This window comes from Copidosoma floridanum, unplaced genomic scaffold (assembly GCF_036245765.1).
Source record: "Copidosoma floridanum isolate Cflo_tuat_1 unplaced genomic scaffold, Cflo_Japanese_pri ptg000027l, whole genome shotgun sequence".
Lineage (NCBI taxonomy): Eukaryota > Metazoa > Arthropoda > Insecta > Hymenoptera > Encyrtidae > Copidosoma > Copidosoma floridanum.
Genome location: NW_028321904.1, coordinates 568,461 through 588,486, shown reverse-complemented (window position 1 = coordinate 588,486; position 20,026 = coordinate 568,461). Strand labels below are relative to the sequence as shown.

General features: G+C 34.5%; 1 long non-coding RNA gene across 1 annotated transcript in view; it reads right to left on the bottom strand.

The window, feature by feature from the left end:
* Positions 1-5,675: 5,675 nt before the first annotated feature.
* The window catches only part of LOC106641054 (uncharacterized), a 70,388-nt gene continuing 56,037 nt past the window's right edge, over positions 5,676-20,026 (bottom strand). Inside the window, exons 2-3 of the long non-coding RNA XR_016293305.1 lie at positions 6,606-6,753; positions 5,676-6,514 (exon numbers count right to left, since the gene is read on the bottom strand). This is a non-coding gene — a long non-coding RNA (uncharacterized LOC106641054). The remainder of the gene's footprint in view (positions 6,515-6,605; positions 6,754-20,026) is intronic.

Sequence of the window (20,026 nt, the reverse complement as noted above, 5' to 3'; positions counted from 1 at the left end):
AAGCACCTCCTTTCACAAAAGAAACTTAACGTTTTTTTTATGAAAGAGAAGGAGAGGAAAAACTTACAAAAGTTGTTTATAATTAGCCGACTCTGTCGGGAACTAGGTACTTGTATTAATGTTAACTGTAAAGCAGCTAATAAATAAAAATACTGTTTGTTCAATTTTTGATGTGTAAGAACTTTTTCATTGAACGTAAATTAGAAATTGTATTTAAAAATATGTCAAGTTCAAAAATCCACTTGTAATCGTTAAATAATTTAACACTTAATTAGTATGAAAATGAATTACACGAGCAAATTTGCATATTGACAAACTAAATAAGTGAACAAGGGTAGAATATTATTCTTTCTTTGCATAACAAGCGTAGTTCAAAAGTCATGAAAAATAGAGGCATCCATGACCAATCTTATTCCGTATTAACAGCAACTGATGGATTCTTGAGGATATCGGGCCCAGAATCGAAGGATAAAATGAGGTTGCCTTGCTTTTGGTAGGTATTCGTCGCTCACCTTTAATCCCAGATAAGTGATGCTGAATTATAAACTCATTCAAAATGTAAAACTGTGTACCTTCCTTTGTCAACAACTATAATTGGCTCACTCTGTAAGAAAATTGAGATTAATTTAATATGCATTCCAGTAAGCCAGATAAAAAAATTTATTAAATATTTACAAACCATTGTTGAAAATAAACAACCTCTTGAAAATCTTAATTTTGATTTGAGTTGTTCAAATCAAGCCTTTTTTTAGTTTTTTCATTTGTTTTTTTAATAAATACATAATTAATATTTATATGAAAGTAGATAGCGGAAGTACATAAATCAAAATTTTTTTAAAACTTTTCCACCAAGGCCTGACGTCCTCTGATGGCTGCCATACGCCATGCATCATGCATCGTCCGTCGTGTCAACAGCTGGACGCTGAACATGCGCAGTACATGGGTACTCGTAGCTTTAATATAAATTAATTATATTAATTGATTTCTTAATTAATTAGGACTGTGCAGTTAAGTATCTCGGTAGTGCAATTAAGTATAGACAATGTGCAGTTAATTATGACTGAGTGCAGTTGCAAATATGACTTTTTTGCCGAGATATCTCTATCCAACTGCGGCGTGAAAATCGCGAATGGTTTTTAATTTTTTATACAAAATTGAGGCATGTGCAGTTAAAATTTTTTGCATCAACTAAATATGCGAATAAAAACACATTGCCTAGTATTTTTTTATTGCACAAATCAATAATTTGCCGGCTGGCTTCCAGGTGGTCCGGAAAAGTACCAAATAGCCAAAGAAGAATTTGAGCAGCTGGTTAAAAGTGATGATTACAAATACTCCAAAAGCCCTTGGGCCAGCTCAATTCACATGATGCGGAAGAAGGATGGCTCTTGGAGAATTTGCAGAGACTATCACTGTCTTAACTCTTGCATGGTTCCCAATGAGTTTCCCATACACTATCTTATGATTATTCTATTCTCTTAGCAGGTAAAAAAGTTTTTTTAAAACTTGAAATGTACAGAGCCTATACAACCAGATCCCTATCACGCTCACTGATATTATTAAGACTACAGTCGCGATCTCATTTGATCTGTTTGAGTACGTTTTCATGCCCTTTGACCTCTACAACGCGTTGCAGTACGTTTAAAGATGTATTAACCAAACTGTGGGTGATCTGGACTCTATTTTTCTCCATCTTGACGACCTTCTAGTTTTTTCTCTATCTCCTAAGAAGCACGATTCTTACCTCAAGACGATTTCAAAAAATTCGGTCTTCGCCTTAATTTAGCTAAATGCGAGTTTCACAAATCAGAAATCGTTATCCTTGGCCACCTTATCGATCAGGATGGCTCTTACACGTGCAAAGAAAAGGTTAAGGCTATTGCCGATTTCTCCAGACCTACGGTGGTCGACGAGCTACGAAGGTTTTTGAGCCTTGCCAATTTTTATCGGCGTGGCCTCTCCATTACCGCATCTATCCAGGCTTCTCTTTATGCATTTACGCACGACTTTAAAAAAAACGTTCACCAGCTGATTGATTGAACGGATGAATTCATCAAGGCTTTAGATGATACCAAAAATAGTCTAATTAAAGCTTGCCAACTCCTGCATCCTTACGCACACGCTCTCACGCATCTCTTCAGTGATGCATCTGATTTTGCTATGGGGTCAACTCTTAACCAATTATTTGACGGAATCTGGATGCCGCTAGCATTTTTTTCTCACAAGTTCTCCTCACTTAGTGTAACTACAGCACTCACAACAGCGAGCTTTCTACTATCTTTGAAGCTATCAAGTATTTTAAATATTTTCTTGTTTTTAAAATTATCACCGATCACAAGCCTTTAAAATTTGCTTCCACACAGAAGTCTGACAAAGCATCCCCACGATAACGCTGACAGCTTTGCTTTATTTCTCAATTTTCAACAGAAATTGAGTACCTTCCTATCACTAACAACGTTGCAGCTGACGCTTTGTCAAGTATTGACGTGTTTAGACTTCCAACAGACACTGAAATGCCAAAACTCATCCAGTATTAGCAGCACGACGACGAGCTAAGGTCTTATATTTAAAGATTTGCGTAATCGCATTTTCGACACCTTTCAGAATGCCTCGTATCCCAAGATCAAAGTCACTGACCAGTTAATCCGACAAAAATACGTGTGGCCCAAAATGCACCGCGATATAAAGGCTTGGTGCCACGGAAGTCTTGATTGCCAACAAATAAAGGTCACTTGAGACGTAGTTAACGAACCCAGTCAGTTTGTGGCTCCTGACAACAGGTTTCGTCATATTCATATGGATAAAGTTGGTCCTCTAAAAACTTGTGAAAGATTTTCATACAGTCTCACTATTATTGATCGTTCTTCTCGATAGGTAGAGGCCGTCTTTTTCAATAACATCTAAGCCTCCACGGTCCTGCATGCCTTTCAAGAAACTTGGATAGCTCGTTTTGGGGCCCCGACATTTGTTACCACCGATCGGGAATCGCAATTTGTATCCACCATTTTTAATGCCTATCTTTCGTTTATTGTTTGCCAGCGCAAAAGGACCATAACTTATCATCCAGCTGCCAATAGTCTCATCGAACTTTGGCACCATACTTTTAAAGCTTCTCTCAGGTATCATAATAATCCAAACTGGGTGAAACTTCTTCCCACTGTTATTCTTGGTCTACGCACGGCAGTTCGCAGTGACACGGGAGCCTACCCTGCTGAGTTCTTGTACAGCAATACTTTACGTCTGCCTGGTATGTTTTTCATCCCAGATGAATTTTTCAAAAACCTTAAGATCTTCATTAAGGATTATAGAAAGCACATGAGAGAACTAAAGCCGGTGCGTGAAGAACATCGCCACAAGATTCGCTCATATTTCTTCAAAGATCTTCATTCGTGCTCCCACCTTTTTCTTCGTAATCTAACTGCCAAATCCCTTGATCACCCTTATTCTGATCTTTATAAGGTAATCAAGTGAATCTCTGATCTCAACGATAAGATCGACATCAACAGCACTCACAAAGTTATCAACACTGAGTAGCTTAAACCAGCTCTCTTTGTACCTGGAGATCTTGTGGCACCTACTTTGGATCTCACCGTTCCTAGCAAGCTGCCTCTAAGGCCCGTTTTAATACTTAAAACTTACCCTGGCAATTCTAAATTTAAGAAAAAAAGTTTGCATTAATGCGTCTATTAATAATTTTAATAGTTTTAAGCAGTTTCATTTTTTTTCTTCTTAAGGTCTCATCGCTACCTGATTGCTACTATCTTAAATGAGTATTTTAAGTAGTCCTGGAATGACAGATGTTATCTTTCATAACGTACTCTAATCTGAAAATTGTATGCTGTTACTTTATTTACTTATTTATTAACGTATTTATTATTACACGTTAGTGCCTTGCATGGGCTTAATTTATACTGAAAAATTGTCTTATGTACAAATTTCTGCGTATGTATACATAATTATATTTATTATTTCGTTAGGACAAACTGTATCCAACGTTAATTGTAATAAACTACAAAGAAATTCAGTTCGTTTTATATTGCGATGTAATCAGTAAAGTTTTTGTCACGTTGCTATTCAACATTTTTGTCTGACTACACGTTTTTAGTAACGTTATACACTCCTCATTATTGTAGCAGCAACATTCCATTTCTCTATTTTTGTAATTTTTTTAAGTTTGTTACGGCTTTAGCATGAATGGCCACAGAGTTTTCACTTTCCTTTTATTTGCGTTGTCTCGAGAAGGGGAAGGCGTGCTGTGGGGACCCGACCCTGCTACGCAACCGTCAGTAAAAGAGTAGGCACTGTGGCCTTCCACTACTCCTCACTTTCCTGCATCTCTCCTCGTCGTGCGAGGCTGCTGTGCAGGTAGACAAGTCTCGAGCATCGTTGTAAGCACAAGTTAGTAGCTTTCTTTGAGAAGCCTTTTATTCAAGTTAACATTAAATCTTTCTTGTTAATGTTAACAAGCAGTTCATTATTTCACCTTCTTCCTCAACTCTTGGACACGGTAGCCATTAGACTGCCAGCTCAAGCCGACTCACAAGCAATACATATGCAACATCTAAGCGTGTGAGACACCATCTCTTTATCTTGATCTATAATAATAATTTAAAACAAGTAATAATATAGGGCAACGCTTAACCATGTATGGAAAGAAAAAACTTAGTAGTTCGGAACAGTCACTCTGCTTTTAGTACAAAACACATTTATTTACACAATCTCAAGTCTTTTATGTATTTAACTATCTTTATAATGAATGGCAATCAAAGCAAAACTGAAAGAAAGCAAAATCGAGCTAAAAATTATAAAGTACGAATGCGAGAGCTTAAAGTACCAACTGATCGCACGGGAATGAACTAAACAGTGCAATTTAGATGGTTTAGTGCAGCGCCGCAGCTTCTTCACTTCTTTACACGGCGTATACACTATAATTCAGCTATCAGCACCAAACATATATCTCACAGTTATCCATTTGCTATTTGTACTATGACAACTTTATGTGATGAAGTAAGGCTTGAATTCGTATTATATATTTGATCGTATATTCAAACCTATCAGTATTACAACGGCTAAACTTGTTTGCCAATCGTGTTTGTTTTAAAAACAAAATAATTCCTGTTCTCTGACATGAATGAGTGCGGCACAAGAGAGAAAAGCAGATGTAAGATTTATACACGTCAATCTTAGAGATTTATGTACATTGATGACTAGAGATTTTATATTTTAAATTAGGTCAAAAAATAAGTACTCATTACAAGTTTTTTCACCGATATGTGATATCACATCAGGGAACTTAGAACCAAGTCACAATCATATTTAAATTGCATACTTTCCATTGCATCAGTATTCTAGCTCCTACTGTAAATAGACGATCTTTTTTAAGAGTAACTGACGATTAATACCTTAAGAACTCTAATCGAACCTCTTGACTAAAGCACACTATCGGAGATACAAACAGTCACCAGTACATCTAAAATTTAGATAAGTAAATGATTTCTATAAAAAAAGTTGGAAATGTAATCTTTTATGTATAATTCTTTTTCCACAAACCTTCTATTTTTAAACAGGGTGAACGAAATGCTTAAGCACGTTTAACTAAAAGAAAATGTTTAATCAAGTAGTATTTATTATTATTTCTACATTTTATTAAATAAGAATAAATGTAAGTTGTACATTAACACAATATTATCACTGATATACTATAAATGTTTTTAATAATTATTATAAAGTCAATTTACCATGGATATTTAAAAATATTATATGTGGTACTACGCATCACTCAAAGCTTTTACATAAATTTCTTGAAAAAAATTATTTTTGTTACCAAGAACTTTGTTGCAAACATAAAAAATTTTAAATCTAGTAAAGTATACAAAAACAAAGTGTCAAAGAATAGTGTAATGTATGGGTTGATATTCTCTAAACAATTGGTGATGTAGTATTCAAGTTTATGTATCATCTTTGCAGAATAAAAATAAATTGCGGAATTCAAGTCATTAACACAACAAAAAACATAGTGAAAAAGTGAAAACGTTAGAATCAGTTAACATCTTTTCAAGCTGTATATAAAGAAAGAGCACATCAACATTTTCATGAGCCATGGTATCCTAAGTCTCTGAAGCCCTCACGTTGATTTTATATGGCTCCGTTTCGTAGTTAGCTTAAGTATTTCAAAATATGGAAAATTTGCTGTTCAATCGTATAACAGGCCAACGTAATTTCACTACTTGATATACGCTGGCTTGAAATGGACAGAAAACCAAGCGCAAAGGTAGGAAAATTATCAGCAAGGAAAAGGTAAATGGATAGAAAAAAAAGGGATCCATAGAATGGAATTACTTGAGTAAGCTGCTGATGTTTTGAAGTTTTTGGGATCATAGGGGAAATGATAGATCTCTGTTGCGACACGAACTGAAGATTGCTGACTGGTGCTGCTACTACTGCTGCTGCTGCTGATGCTACTGATGCACTGGATGTACTTGACATGTCATTTTTCAAGAAAATTTCGTAGATACTAGGAAAATTGTTTAATTTTTGTAAATTATAAATAAATGAAATGTATCAACAAACTTGCAAGCACAGTACTGTATACAAAATATTTTTACCTAATATTTTCATCCCGAAATGGATGATGATGTACCTCGTGTTTCTCTAGTGCTGTAGATACTGACATCTTTTCATCTCCTATTATAGTTTTTTGTTTTTTCCGTTCGTTTTCATCAAGAAACGCATTTCTTGATTCTTTCATCATATCTAAACAAAAACAAAATATTTTTAATGTATTCAATCCTTTTAATTCGGTATATACATTAACCTGAATGTGAAAAACCTTTTATACTATAATTACTCTAAATAAGAAGTGAGGAATACAAAGAGACAAACGAGCTGGAAGCCAAACAGAAATTAAATTTTAGAAAGTTTTACTGACTTCAATACAACCATGACAATTAAAAATAAAATTCATTTAAAAATAAAAGAAGACCTTGAAAATTAGGCTTCTGAAATTGAGATTTTTTTGACTGACAAGAAAAGGAGCAATCGTTACTAGTATGATTTTAAGTTCTTTTATTGCTTTTATTTGACTCACGAAAAACAAACTTCAAATGAAACTTTTACTAGTAATAATAAGATAGCCAATGATTAAGTACGATGTTGCAAGATACTGCAGAGTTTATCGTAAGACAAAAAAAAAGTGAAGGAATAGAAACTGTTTACAATTAGATTTTTTTAAATAAGTAAAAAAACAGACAACTAAGCAATCTTTAATGAATATTGCATTTACTATACGTCAAAGAATAAAAAATAATTTAAGTAAAGTAAAATTAAACTATGATATGTACGAACTGCTACATAAGTGAGTTTTTTTAACCTAGCATTGCATTAAAAAGAAAAGAGTATTACATCTCTATGACAATAATATACTATTATTTTTATTTATGCCCAAAATAAAAAAGTTAAAACATAAAAGCAGTCAGTATATGTTGACGTAGAGGCAGTGATAGACTATCCAATGATCACTATCAATTTCGTAGTAATAAAAACCAGTTTTGTTATGAATTATTCATGTTAACTACAATTTTTATGTTAATATTAATTAATAAAGGCGCAAAATAACAAATAAAGAATATATTTTTATGGTTCTTTTTTATTTCTTCTCTAACTTTATGTATGTATCTTTAATTACTGATACAATTAAAAAGCTATGTGTGGAGTGAATATTTTTATTTTGTTAAAAGATTGTCAACGTTTCGCCTCTCAAGGAGGTCTCTTCAGGATATATTAACAGCCCCGCCTGTATAGGTGCCTCAAGCACCCCCCATAATTCGCTATCGGCAGCTAAGCTTCAGCTGACATACTTATTCAGTAAATATTTTGGCCGTACTGACAAGGCATATCTATGAAGAACTTTCTCACACGAAATATACACAAAGAAAATCCAAGAGGGGCGAAACGTCGACAATCTTTTGTTAAAATAAAAACATTCACTCCACACATGGTTTTTTAATTGTTTCATTTGTTAGAAATAACTAATATAACATAACTAGTACAATATGTTTAAGTTAAAACTATATGGGTACCACTATATTTATCACAGAGAAACAAAAATAATTAAGAAGCCTTTACCATGAACACACTCTGGGCCGAAATATGTGAGTCGAACGTGTCGAGTATGCAATCCGCTTTTATTCCTCTTTACGAGAATAGTTACTCTTTTAGTATGCAGTTTTTAAAGAAGGGATTCGTGCTGTGGGAGCAAGAAAATCTACCTTGATACGCAGGTTGATATGGGAAGGAAAAATGAGATTAGAACAAGATAAGCTCCTTACTGAGTACACTGCACCATACTGTTTACATCGTTGGTCCAGTCACTGACTGTTTGGAGAAGCAGGGACAGAGAGTCTGCAGGGACAGACAGCTTTGGTGACGAATCCGGTGGGTTCTCTTACACAACAGGCTTATAATGCCAGGAATATGGTTCCATACACAACATGTCCGTATATTCGCAGGATCTAGGAAAGTCTATTAGTGCTCTACGCTTTAGCAGACCTAACATCTGTAGTCACTGTATATACTACGGCTGCTGCTGCACATACATCACAATTCCTGAGCATCGATTAGCATCAAGCACCTCTGTGTGTGTGTGTGTGTGTGCCCTCCACCTGGATCACATTCTGCTAGCAGAGCGACATACGTAGTTATATGAATGCAACGGACATAGTGCCTATCTAAGTACTAACTGCGCCAAATTCTGCATAACCTCGGAGATCGACGGAACTAAAACTCTATAGCTATGCCACCGTGAGCACTACACTGATAAAAAAGTTTTGAAATCTACGACTGAATCAATACTTATTTTGAATTAAAATTAATATTTTTCTCTTAATTTTAATAAATTCTATTAAATTCTATTAATTTTAATTAAATAACTGAATTGAATGGAAAACTAATGACATGTATTTGGATTTTCAAAATCTGCTTTAGATTTAAGCATGGTTTTGAAAATTCAAATATATTTTTTACTTAGTTTAATAGACTTTATTAAATTTCATTAGGCAATAGTATTGAACGCTCAAGTAACATATGTATATTTGAATTATCAAAATGCGCTGTATATTTAAGCATGATTTTGAAAATTCAAATACTTTAGTAACTTACTTTACAAATTTTCATTAATTTTTAGTAAGTAGCAATATTAAAGGTGTAACTAATACAAATGATTTTGAATTTTCAAAATGTATTTTACTTTTTAGATGGTTTTAAAAATTCAAAAAAAATTTTTACTCGGTTTCATAGTTAATATTTATTTCAGTTAAGTAACGGTCATGAACGTTTAACTAATATAAATTTATTTGAAAATCCAAAATTATCAAATGTAAATTTTAAGTTGTGCCTTTAGAGAACGCTAGCGTGAGCAGGGCCACGCATTTATATGTACATTGTATTAATAAGCAGACAGTGCGGTTCCAACGCTGATCCAAAGGACCAAACGCAGCTAACAGGAATAGCCCTGCTAGATAAGAATTTAACTGGACAAGCTCTTCCCCTAGCAGAAGCCCTGCCAAGTATAGGATTGAACCTGCTGCTCGAAAGAGTTCATTGGCACCGCTTTTCCTTCGGAGATAAATGAGAATATCGCGGTATAAGTGTCGAAGGGCTCGTTGTTCGCCCCAACAGGGGTGAAAAGTTATTAAAAAAGTAATTAATAAATTAATTAAGAAAAATATCGATTGTTTGTAAAAAATCGACTATAACTCGACCCAGCATGATTCCAGACGCTTAAAACAACGCATACATACTCTGATGTAAGTACATTATTAGCATATGTTATTGGTGACACGGGTGAAAAGTTATTAATAAAGTTATAAATAACAAAAGTGTATATGCTTAACTTCAACTGCCTGGGATCACGCTGAGCCGAGTTATAAGCGATTTTTTACGGAAAATCGATGTTTTGCTTAATTAATATATATAACTTTTTTAATAACTTTTCACTCTTGTTAACAATACAATTTGCTAATAATACACTATTATAAGAGTAAATACGCTTAATTTCAACTATTTAGGATTTTGCTAAGCCGAGTTATAGTCGATTTTAACAGAAAATCGATATTTAGCCTATTTATATTATTTATAACTTATTATTAACTTTTCAACCCGTGTTATTAACAAAATGTGCTAATAATAAATTATTATAAGAGTATGTACGCTTAATTTAAACTGTCTGGGATTTTTTTACGCTGAGTTATGATCAATTTTACACAGGGAAGTGAAATTTTTTCTCTTGTATCATTTGTTTATAATTTTGTCATTTTGCATTATACTCGTGTTGAATTAAGTTTAAATTTTTATAAGTAATAGTTCAACGTATTCACTTTGTTTGAAATATATGCTTTGAAATACGCGCCACGTAGCAACCAATTAGCGCACAGATCTGGCGCATCGTCCTTAGCCAATCAATGCAGGGTGAAGTACATGCTAGTCAGTATCTGTCAGATGGTCGTTTTTTCGTTGCACGCACATGTGCTTTATTCCGCTTCCCGCTCGATCTCACCGAGCCGTGCTACACAAGTGCTCTCTTAGTAAAGTTAAGAAAAATATCGTGAGTGTTAGAGATTGTTGCATTGACTATTCAAAGCGTCACCTTGCTGAGATTATTTTATAACACTATTACACGGCTGCATCGTAATAAAGAGAATCTTCGAGAGACGAGAGCAGTTCTCTACAGTTATCAATCCCACTGATATAGTTTCTTCTACGGAGATGCGGTAAGTAATTATTAAATATATTTGCGTAAGTCAAGTATCACTTATAAGTTCATTTCCATTTGCTCTTTTATGATACGTAAGGGAACGTTTTACTTTATTTGTCACAAGCAATTTATAACTACATAGTTTCATTTGATATTACCTGTGTACACTTGTTCCATACTTTTGTATAATCTATAAAATAACATTAAAAAAAAATCTATACAGTAAATGCGTATTAGAGATTGACATGAGGTTCCTTTGACCATTCTCTTATATTCGAGAATGTTTTCGTAGTATGGCTATCGAGTGATGCCATGAAAAGAGAGAAAAGATTGTTTCATGTTTCGTCCCAGAAGCACGCCAGGACTCTTCAGTAAGGCTGATGACGTGCTCCATGCCTTAGACACCTATATCGTGGGGATACCCTAGCTCAATCTTAAACGCCCTTATATATTAACCAACATGAAATCTGGGCACTTGCGTGAAGGTCAAGTTAAATGGTTAGACACCTAGCAGATGGTTGGAGAAGGACAGAGAGCCGAAGTGTACATGTGTATGAGAGGGTCCCGACAGTAGCATTAATTTTATTATTATAAATTTTATTACGTTTCGCGTTACTCTGGGCAAACGCGAGTGAGCTGAAACACGTAAAAAGCATATTGGGCCGCTTGCTCGTGTTAAATCATAATGGTTGTGGAGAGGCGGAGAGAACGACGCGAATGAGTGAGAGAGGTAGCTATTTTCCGGTTGCTTCGCGCATATACGTAGAGATGTAAACAAGAGAGACCATGACACAACGCAAAGCTTATAGCTGCGAGTCTAAAGCTCGGCCGGATCTTCGTTTATCGCTCAACTTCGGCCAAGCGTTGGACGCAAAGCTTGGGTCTCTGTATATGCACACGTATTTTTATATAGATATTTATAATATATTGTAATGTAATAAGAAGATATTTATACAATATATATATTAATATATATATTGCAAAATCTCATTTTACGAGTCGAGCACTCGCAGCTGTGTGCCCGGATCAGAGGTTGGTGTGTGTGTGAAATTAAGAATGTTGATCAAAGTACAAGATGCGTGAGAGTGAAAATATTGGGATATAAATGTGTGTATATATGTGAGCAGGAAGGAAGAGAGCGAAGGCTCAGAGCAGCGAGGGAGTCCAAGCAGGGCAGCCAGCTTCTTCAGCGCCCGTCAATGCTGGCCACTGACGGTGGCCGGGAGATAGGGTCGTCAACGGCTGTTCACCCACCGACCCCAAATAGTCTGGGTGAGTCTCTATTTTTCCTCTTTTGATCTTGGATCTGCTTTTGCGTTTAGGTGGCTCACGCACCCTAGATTGTCTCGGTGCTCAAGTTTGGCTTACGCGCCGACCCTCCCACGGTTTCTATTCGTGCTTACGCGCACGCAGCTCCTACTCGGTGTTCACGCGAATTGTATTGTTGCTTTTCTCTGCGAATCGTCCTTACGTGGAGGCGGCAGTCTTATTATTAGATATCTATAGGCAGCGATCATTCCATGGACGATGCATCATAAGTGTGAAATTCGATCGTCATAAATAAATTATAACTTCTACGAAAGGAAAAAATAACCACCTTGTTAATGGACATACCCGCTTTCCGCGACACGAGCTCGGAGGGATTCAAGTTCTCTCCTTCGTTTACAGCCTTGCAAATATATAATATGTATGTGTCTATGTATAGAATTGTATATATGTACCTGTGTAAGCGTATCGTGTGCCCTAGCTAGAGTTTGAAATGGTGTTCGCACTTGTCGCAAAGCGTCAGTCAGGCTCGGAAATCTTTGGGTTGGCTCGTCTTACGAGAAAGACAAGGTGGGGGACAAGCTCGTTTGCTCGCATCTCTACTTTTGCGTGGGTAGTAAGCATCTCTCTGTTAGCTTTCGATGCGATTAAATTAAACAGTGTACATCATAGTGGTTTTCTTCTGTTTAAGCGATCATACTAATACCTTCATAGACCGCGAGCAGTTTTTTCGTCGTACAGCTTGATTATAGAAAAAATAATATTCTTTTTAAATTATACTTCAATTATTTTTTAAAATGTAACGTACAATAGTGAAAAAAATCTGACTTAGTGTTGCATGAACATGTTTAACAATCAACCGGTAAGCGTGGAGGGTTTTGTTCTGTATTAGACATACAAGCATGCACTTTTGCATGCAAGCACACGTACTCATACAGACATATAACAATTTTCTTAATAGTATACTTCAAAATTTTAACTGGTGCATTTTTATCTTATCTGGTCTCTAATGTACATTACTTTTGCCGTGTGTATATAACGAACGATTGCTTTATTTATTCGCAGAGCGGAAAATGCGTGTATAAAATCGGTAATATATATTCAATTTTCAGTATTTTTATCCTCTTAATTCAATACGATGTAAAAGTATAAAAAATCATATAATGCGTTATCTTACTCAATATAATATATCTAAAAGATGTATGTAAAAAAAAATTTCAGAAGTTTTAAGTTGAAATAAATAAAAATAACTGATTTTTAATGATATAAATAATTTTATAATTATTCCAGTATTTACAGATTTTATATTTAGTTTGTATTGATTTCAGAGATGTAACATTTATTTGTAACTCTCAAAATAAATACGTATCTATACCAAGTTGACTTTTTTTTGAAGCTCAAGTGTATCTTCATGATTTTTCACTGATCGAGTTGACAAAATCATTATCACTACTCTGAAACCCTGTAATATGACTTGAGAATTGGAATGAATCTATAATTTAACAAATAGACCTTGAATTCATTTATTTAAAAACTGTAAGTAAGCAATTTTTCACTTTCAATTGAAAACATCGACTAATAGTTATGGAAATCATTGAAAAAAATATTCATTTTTGTAGGAATTTCAGGATGTTTCGTTGCCAGTTTTGTACTTTTACAACAACTAAGTTTGTAGTCTACATTGATCACTATAAATTTACCGCAATTTATCTCGAGGTTTTATTGCGGATTTGATAAATGCACGAAAAGTTTTGAACAAAAAAAAATTCGAAAATTCACCCGATACGTTATCACCAAAAACAATTTACACAAAATTATGTAGCAAAAGAAACTTCTGCCGTTAGCGATCTGGGAAAATTTGTTTGCTCTATTGGTATTTATCAGCAGGAGCATAGCAACTATTCGAAACTCATTAAACATTTAAAAAATCACGTAAAAAATAACTCGGGAGTGACTTGTTCACATCTTGGATGCATGAAAAAATATTCGAAAATTCAATCTTTCACAGGGCATTTAACTAGATCTCACAGATTCCGAACAATAATGAAGACTAATCAGAAGAAATCGCATGAAGTTGTTGATGAGGTGTGCTATTCTAATGTATGTGATGGTGAAGTTGATATGGAAGTACAAAATATTGATATGGACGAATTCGGTGTCCGCATGATGATAATGACAATGAATCATATTCTAATACATTTCTTTTAAATGTAGCTCAATTGTACCGTAAGCTAGAATGCAAATTTCTGCTTCCTGTATCAACTTTACAGTACATCATAAATGAATTTACACAATTACACAAAGGGGGGAAAAACGTAATAAACAATAAGTTACGTACTGAGTTACTTAAGGTCACAACGCAAGAGGAAGCTGATAAAATCATTAAAATTGTGTTCAGTACAGATCCATTTTTAACAAGCAACGAGTTGAATACCAATTATAAAAAAAAATAATTCTATTCAAAAAATTGTAACCACATCAAACCTCGATCTATTTTGTTAAATAATGAAGCTGGAAAAAAAAGACATTTTCAGTACGTTCCAATTTTAGACACACTGAAGTCGTTTTATTCTGATAAGTCGTTAGAAAATGAAAGTATGAAAGAAAATACTCAAGAATTCAACGAAGACGTATTGGCAGATTTTACAGATGGAAGGTATTGAGAAATAACAAATTTTTTTTTAAATAATACTGATGCGCTTAAAGTTATCTTGTATCAAGATAGCTTTGAAGTAGTAAACCCTATCGGCCACGCCAAAAAAAAACATAAGATATTGTCCATTTATTGTACTCTAGGAAATTTAAAAGCACATATTCGATCTCGTATAAATAACATCAAACTTGTGGCTTTGTGCACAGAGTCGCAATTTATTCACAACACAGTATATGGACCAATCATAAGCGATTTACAGTTGTTAGAAGAAAATGGAATTGAAATCGGAGATGAAGTAATAAAAGGATCGATCGTGTTTATAGCTGGCGATAATCTTGGTAGCCACGGCTTAGGAGGATTTATGGAGAATTTCAGTAGATCACGTTGTTTTTGTAGATATTGCTTAGTTAAGAAAGAAGATTTTGAAAACGAAGACAATCTATGTAACAAGTACGAGCGACCAACCATTGAATCATATAATAAGATCGTGCAAAGAACAGCTAACTCTGATTGCATGGGCATAAAATTCGATTCAATTTTTAACAAGCTGCGGTACTACCATGTATGTCAGCCAGGACTCCCACGATGTATAAGCCACGATGTACTTGAGGGAGTCGTTGCTTTTGATATGAAACTGTTCATTAATGCTTTAATAAACTTGAAATGGTTTACTGTTGATTAACTTATTAAACGAATTGATAGGTTTGGTTATTCGGTGGAAGATCAACGAGACAAGCCCTGCACTTTTTCTAAAAAAGCTAATAAATTATCTGGTGGGGCATGGCAAATTTGGACTTATTTGAGGTTATTTCCGTTAATCATTCACGATCTTATTAAAAATGAGGATCATAAAATTTGGAAAACTATCTTGCTATTAATAGAAATAACAGAGATGGTACTATCTTCTGAGATACACATAACTGTCGTTGCATACATGCAACACATAATTAATTTTTACATTACTTTCCGAAAAAGTTTGTTTCCCCCCATAAAATTACGCCCTAACCATCATTATATAAGTCAATATTCTGAATTGATCCTAGATTGTGGGCCCCTTATACAAGTTTGGACCCTCAAGTTTAAAAGTAAACACACTTATTTCCATCGTGTTATTAGATTTATAAGAAATTTTATTAATGTAACAAAATTCTTGGTTGTGAAGCACGAGTTATTTCAAAGTTATGTACGGTACGGTGCCTCCATCGAAAGTGATGTACATTATGAAGCATCAAATGACTTTCGTATTAATATTTATTCTACTAATATTCAAAGTGCAGTACCAGCATTAAAATGTAACTTATTGAGGTAATGTTCCAAAGTTACTATCAAAGGAATTGATTATAAAAAAAGCTACTATTAATAATATCACAAGGAACTTATCAGTGCAATATATTATTTTAAAATATCGTTACGTTCTTTATTGATGAAAACGACTGTGTCATATTTTTATGTGAATTTTGTAACGCAAATTTTGTTCCTCAGATGCGAAGTTTTGAAGTAAGTAGCACCGCAAGATATACACGTGTAAAACAAAATTCGATTTAATACTTTAAGCCAATAAAGGAGTACATTGTTGGCCAAAAACGTTACGTAAGATTACCCAATAGTCTTGCAGCGCGTCCACTGAATGATATTTAATATTAAGTACTTTTTTCGCATTGTTGTACTTCTTTTGCGTGTTCTATTATAAAAATCAGGAAACATAAAAATTAACATAAAAATGCGAGCCAGGAAAGACAACCCTGGAAGGTATGGGCAGCCACAACGGCCTCTTTCTTAGTGTTCGTCCCAACGGCATACCTACAGAGAAGGTATTCTCTATGCCTACTTTCCCAACTAACGATCAGCGGTTGGTTATCCGGGGAATGACCTAAAAACGAGAAATTCTTTGGTCAGCGGTGTACCTCCCTCCATCACGGTCTCCATACACAGAGACTTCGGGAGTAAGAGTCAAGCTACCTGCAGCCAGCTCTTCATCATCAAGAATAATTATAAGGATAGCTGGATGTTTCACCACTGGCCCTTTTCGGGCCATTATAAGTTTCGTTCCCTACTTAACCATCAATCTCATAGGTTCTTTCAAGGGCTATCTAAATGCAAACTACCTTGCTAATAAATACATTTTTACTACCATTTCCGGAAACGATACGTCGACTAAAAGATTATGATAAGTAAAGACGGCCACTATAAAACCAAGTCAGTCATTCACTGGCAGTCGTCACGAGCGGAGTTGTTCTTCGCAAGGCTGGGAACCCCAGTGACCGACGACCCTATAGAACTCTCTTGACTCTCAGCATTCAACCAGGAATCACGGATCCTTTCCAACGTCTGCGCTGGGCGAACCTAACAGTTATGAAGGAAAAAACACTTGAGACAACAGAACAGTCTCCAACGGGCAAGCATCACAAACCAATATCTCCACCTTAGATCACCAAAACAACTGAGTCTGCAAAAAATAGATAGTGCTTGAGACACTAACGTTTTTGACGTTATACCAGGAGACGTAGGGAAAGATCTCTACAACTAGCTCCAAAGCTTCCGACTTTGTAATTTTTCTTCCGATTAGTGTGGAGATACAACAGCAGACCAGAGAAGATCACCCGAAGGTATTCATGCAGTCACGTTTGATGGAAGCTTCATTCAAGAAAGAGTTTACATAAGAAGCTCACTGGTCCTTTTTAGAGCAATCGGACGTTGAACTACTTTGCCAACAAATATATTAGCACTTAATAAAGTTGACAAAAAACAGCCTTTAGGGCTCACAAAAGTCTTAACCATATCAAAAGTTGCAAGAGGGTTAATTAAAAGAAGAACGTTATGTGCATCTAATAAATACAATTTTAGGTGTCAAGAAGCCGACGCAGAACATTTATCGAGATTGGAACAGCAGCTTCAAAATTAAACAAATAAAGAATCTATTGCGTGAGGGATCAGCTTTTTAATTAGTACCCTTACAGTAATCTCTTAAATCTTCCAGAGTTTTAAACAAATAGAATATGTATTTGTATTTTTTTGGCGATAAATAATGTAGAGATGAATCTCCAGGACTTTGTTGCTCTGATGATAAAGTTGTAAGATGAGAGAAAAAAATTTTTTTTTTGATATATGTACATTTTTTGGGAGTTTTAAATCTTACTAGCTTTAAAAAATAGCCCTTTTCGTAGATTATACGGGAGAAATTGCCAATCAACGGTCCTGTAAAGCCAACGATTATTTTATGGCATAAGGAACGTACGGTACTTTTCAGCATAATTTTATTTTTTTTACTTCTCACAGCTTAATATTTGACCAAGTAAGCTACATGGACTTCAAACAAATATATTTTTATTAAGAAGATTTTTGTTCTGAGAAGTGTCAGGAATAGATGTAAAACTTTTAACTGAAAAAATTTCACATTACATGTCAACACACTACGGTGTTCCATTTAGTAAGTTTCGGGAGAAGCCGAGACGGGGGACCGCTAGTTATATACATTACTAAGCAACATTTTGCAGAGTGTCATCTATTGAACTGCTGAGATATCACTTTTCTTATCTTGAAGATGTCACGTAGTTCGTAGTAAAATCAAAATAGTATCTTGTTCACTGCAAAGCATATTTTACCTTGATTATACCTTGTACCTCTTGAGCACACAAGTATTGGAACAACATTATGCTCCATAATCAAAATTACAAGGAAAAACAATTTTTAATAATCTTTTCTAATTATTGTTGTTCATTCGCAGATTATAGATAAAGAAAAGTGCATGGTAATGGACGATGATCAAGTCCTGATAGATTATGCAGATCAGCGGTTATCTCAACAAAAACCCCCGCTAACTCTTTTTATTATTCCATTACGGGCCGATTTGGCTGTTATAGATGATCAAATGATACCCAGTGTCTCAGACGACAATGTTAATCGTGGAGCCCAAGCAAAAGGTAAAAATAAAAATAAATCAAGTGATATTTACTTTATATAATTAATTAATTTAGAAAATAATACTCTAATGCAATTCGAGTTAATTTAATTTTTTAATAAAAATACATTCCACAAACTGACAATCCTTTTATAAATACTCCATAAAAAACAATCCTCCAATTATTTATTTATTTACTTCAGATGTTGTCATAATTGATCTTGAGTTAATATGGGCCAAAATACCCAATGCTATTCGTTGAAAATGTGAAGAAGACGGTATCATAATTCCAAGTGGTCGATTACAAGTTGTTAACGCATCGGCATACTATCTGATAGAGGACTTAAAGAATTACACGAGAGCGACAGTTGGAAAAGTTGCTGATGCTTTTTATTTTAAGTACCCGACTACATTTGAAGATAAAATAGAAGATTCTGTTATAGGTCGCAGGAATGAGTTTCTTAAGGTAAAGATTTATAATTCATTGCATTATAAGTTACGATCTTCAAAAGCTTCCAAAAGAATTTTACCTGTTAACTCGGACGAAGATGATGATACCGAGAAAGAAAATGAAACAAAACGAAAAATTAAGCAAGACGAGTATGGCTGCGTTGACTATGCTCCAGTCCTTCCAACGAATGAAACGAGTGAGACTCAAGAAGAAAAGCGCACGAGGCTCTTTGATGTATATCAAACTAATCATGAACCGCAACAAAATTAAGTCAGCTAATTGAAGAAAGAAACATACTATTTACAAAGAGCTCATTTGAATGCTGAAAAAAGGAATTTGGAAGCTATTTTTACTGATTGGCTTTACTTGAGAGATTTTCAATATTTACAAGATCACGCCTCTACGCTTTTGGGTTTTGATGTTAACAAACGCTGGGATGATGCTTTAGCAACGAAAACAAAAATTATTCGTCGTTTTTTTTTGAATCCCAAGTAATCTAAAAGACAAAGAAGAAATTATACAGCAAATGTTTTGTAAAGCAAAGGAGGAAGCTCAACTGCAAAATAAAAATAAACTACCAAAATCGATTATTGTTTTACCGTTGTTATTACATGATTTTGATAACGAAGAGAATAATCTATTTTTAAAACGAAGCGTGAGTATGAAAAGTAAAACTTATGAAAATAGTTTATATACTTTATGGACTTACTGTGATATTTATTAACACGCATTTTTAGAAAGACTTGTCGGATGAAGATTTGGTATCGCAAAACCTCATTGAAGTGAAGCATCCTATTTTAATTGTTTGCGGTTAGTAAATGGAATCTTTCAATGTCATGTAACATATTTTCCAAGAAGTACATTGTAACGTCGAGTAGCAGTGCACGATATCAATTTTCAAAATAACTAGTTCATTAAATATTTAAGGCAGCCGACACGCGCAAACATCTTTAAATATTCATAACACACGCACACCACAGCATTTAAGTACAGCTACAGAAATAACAA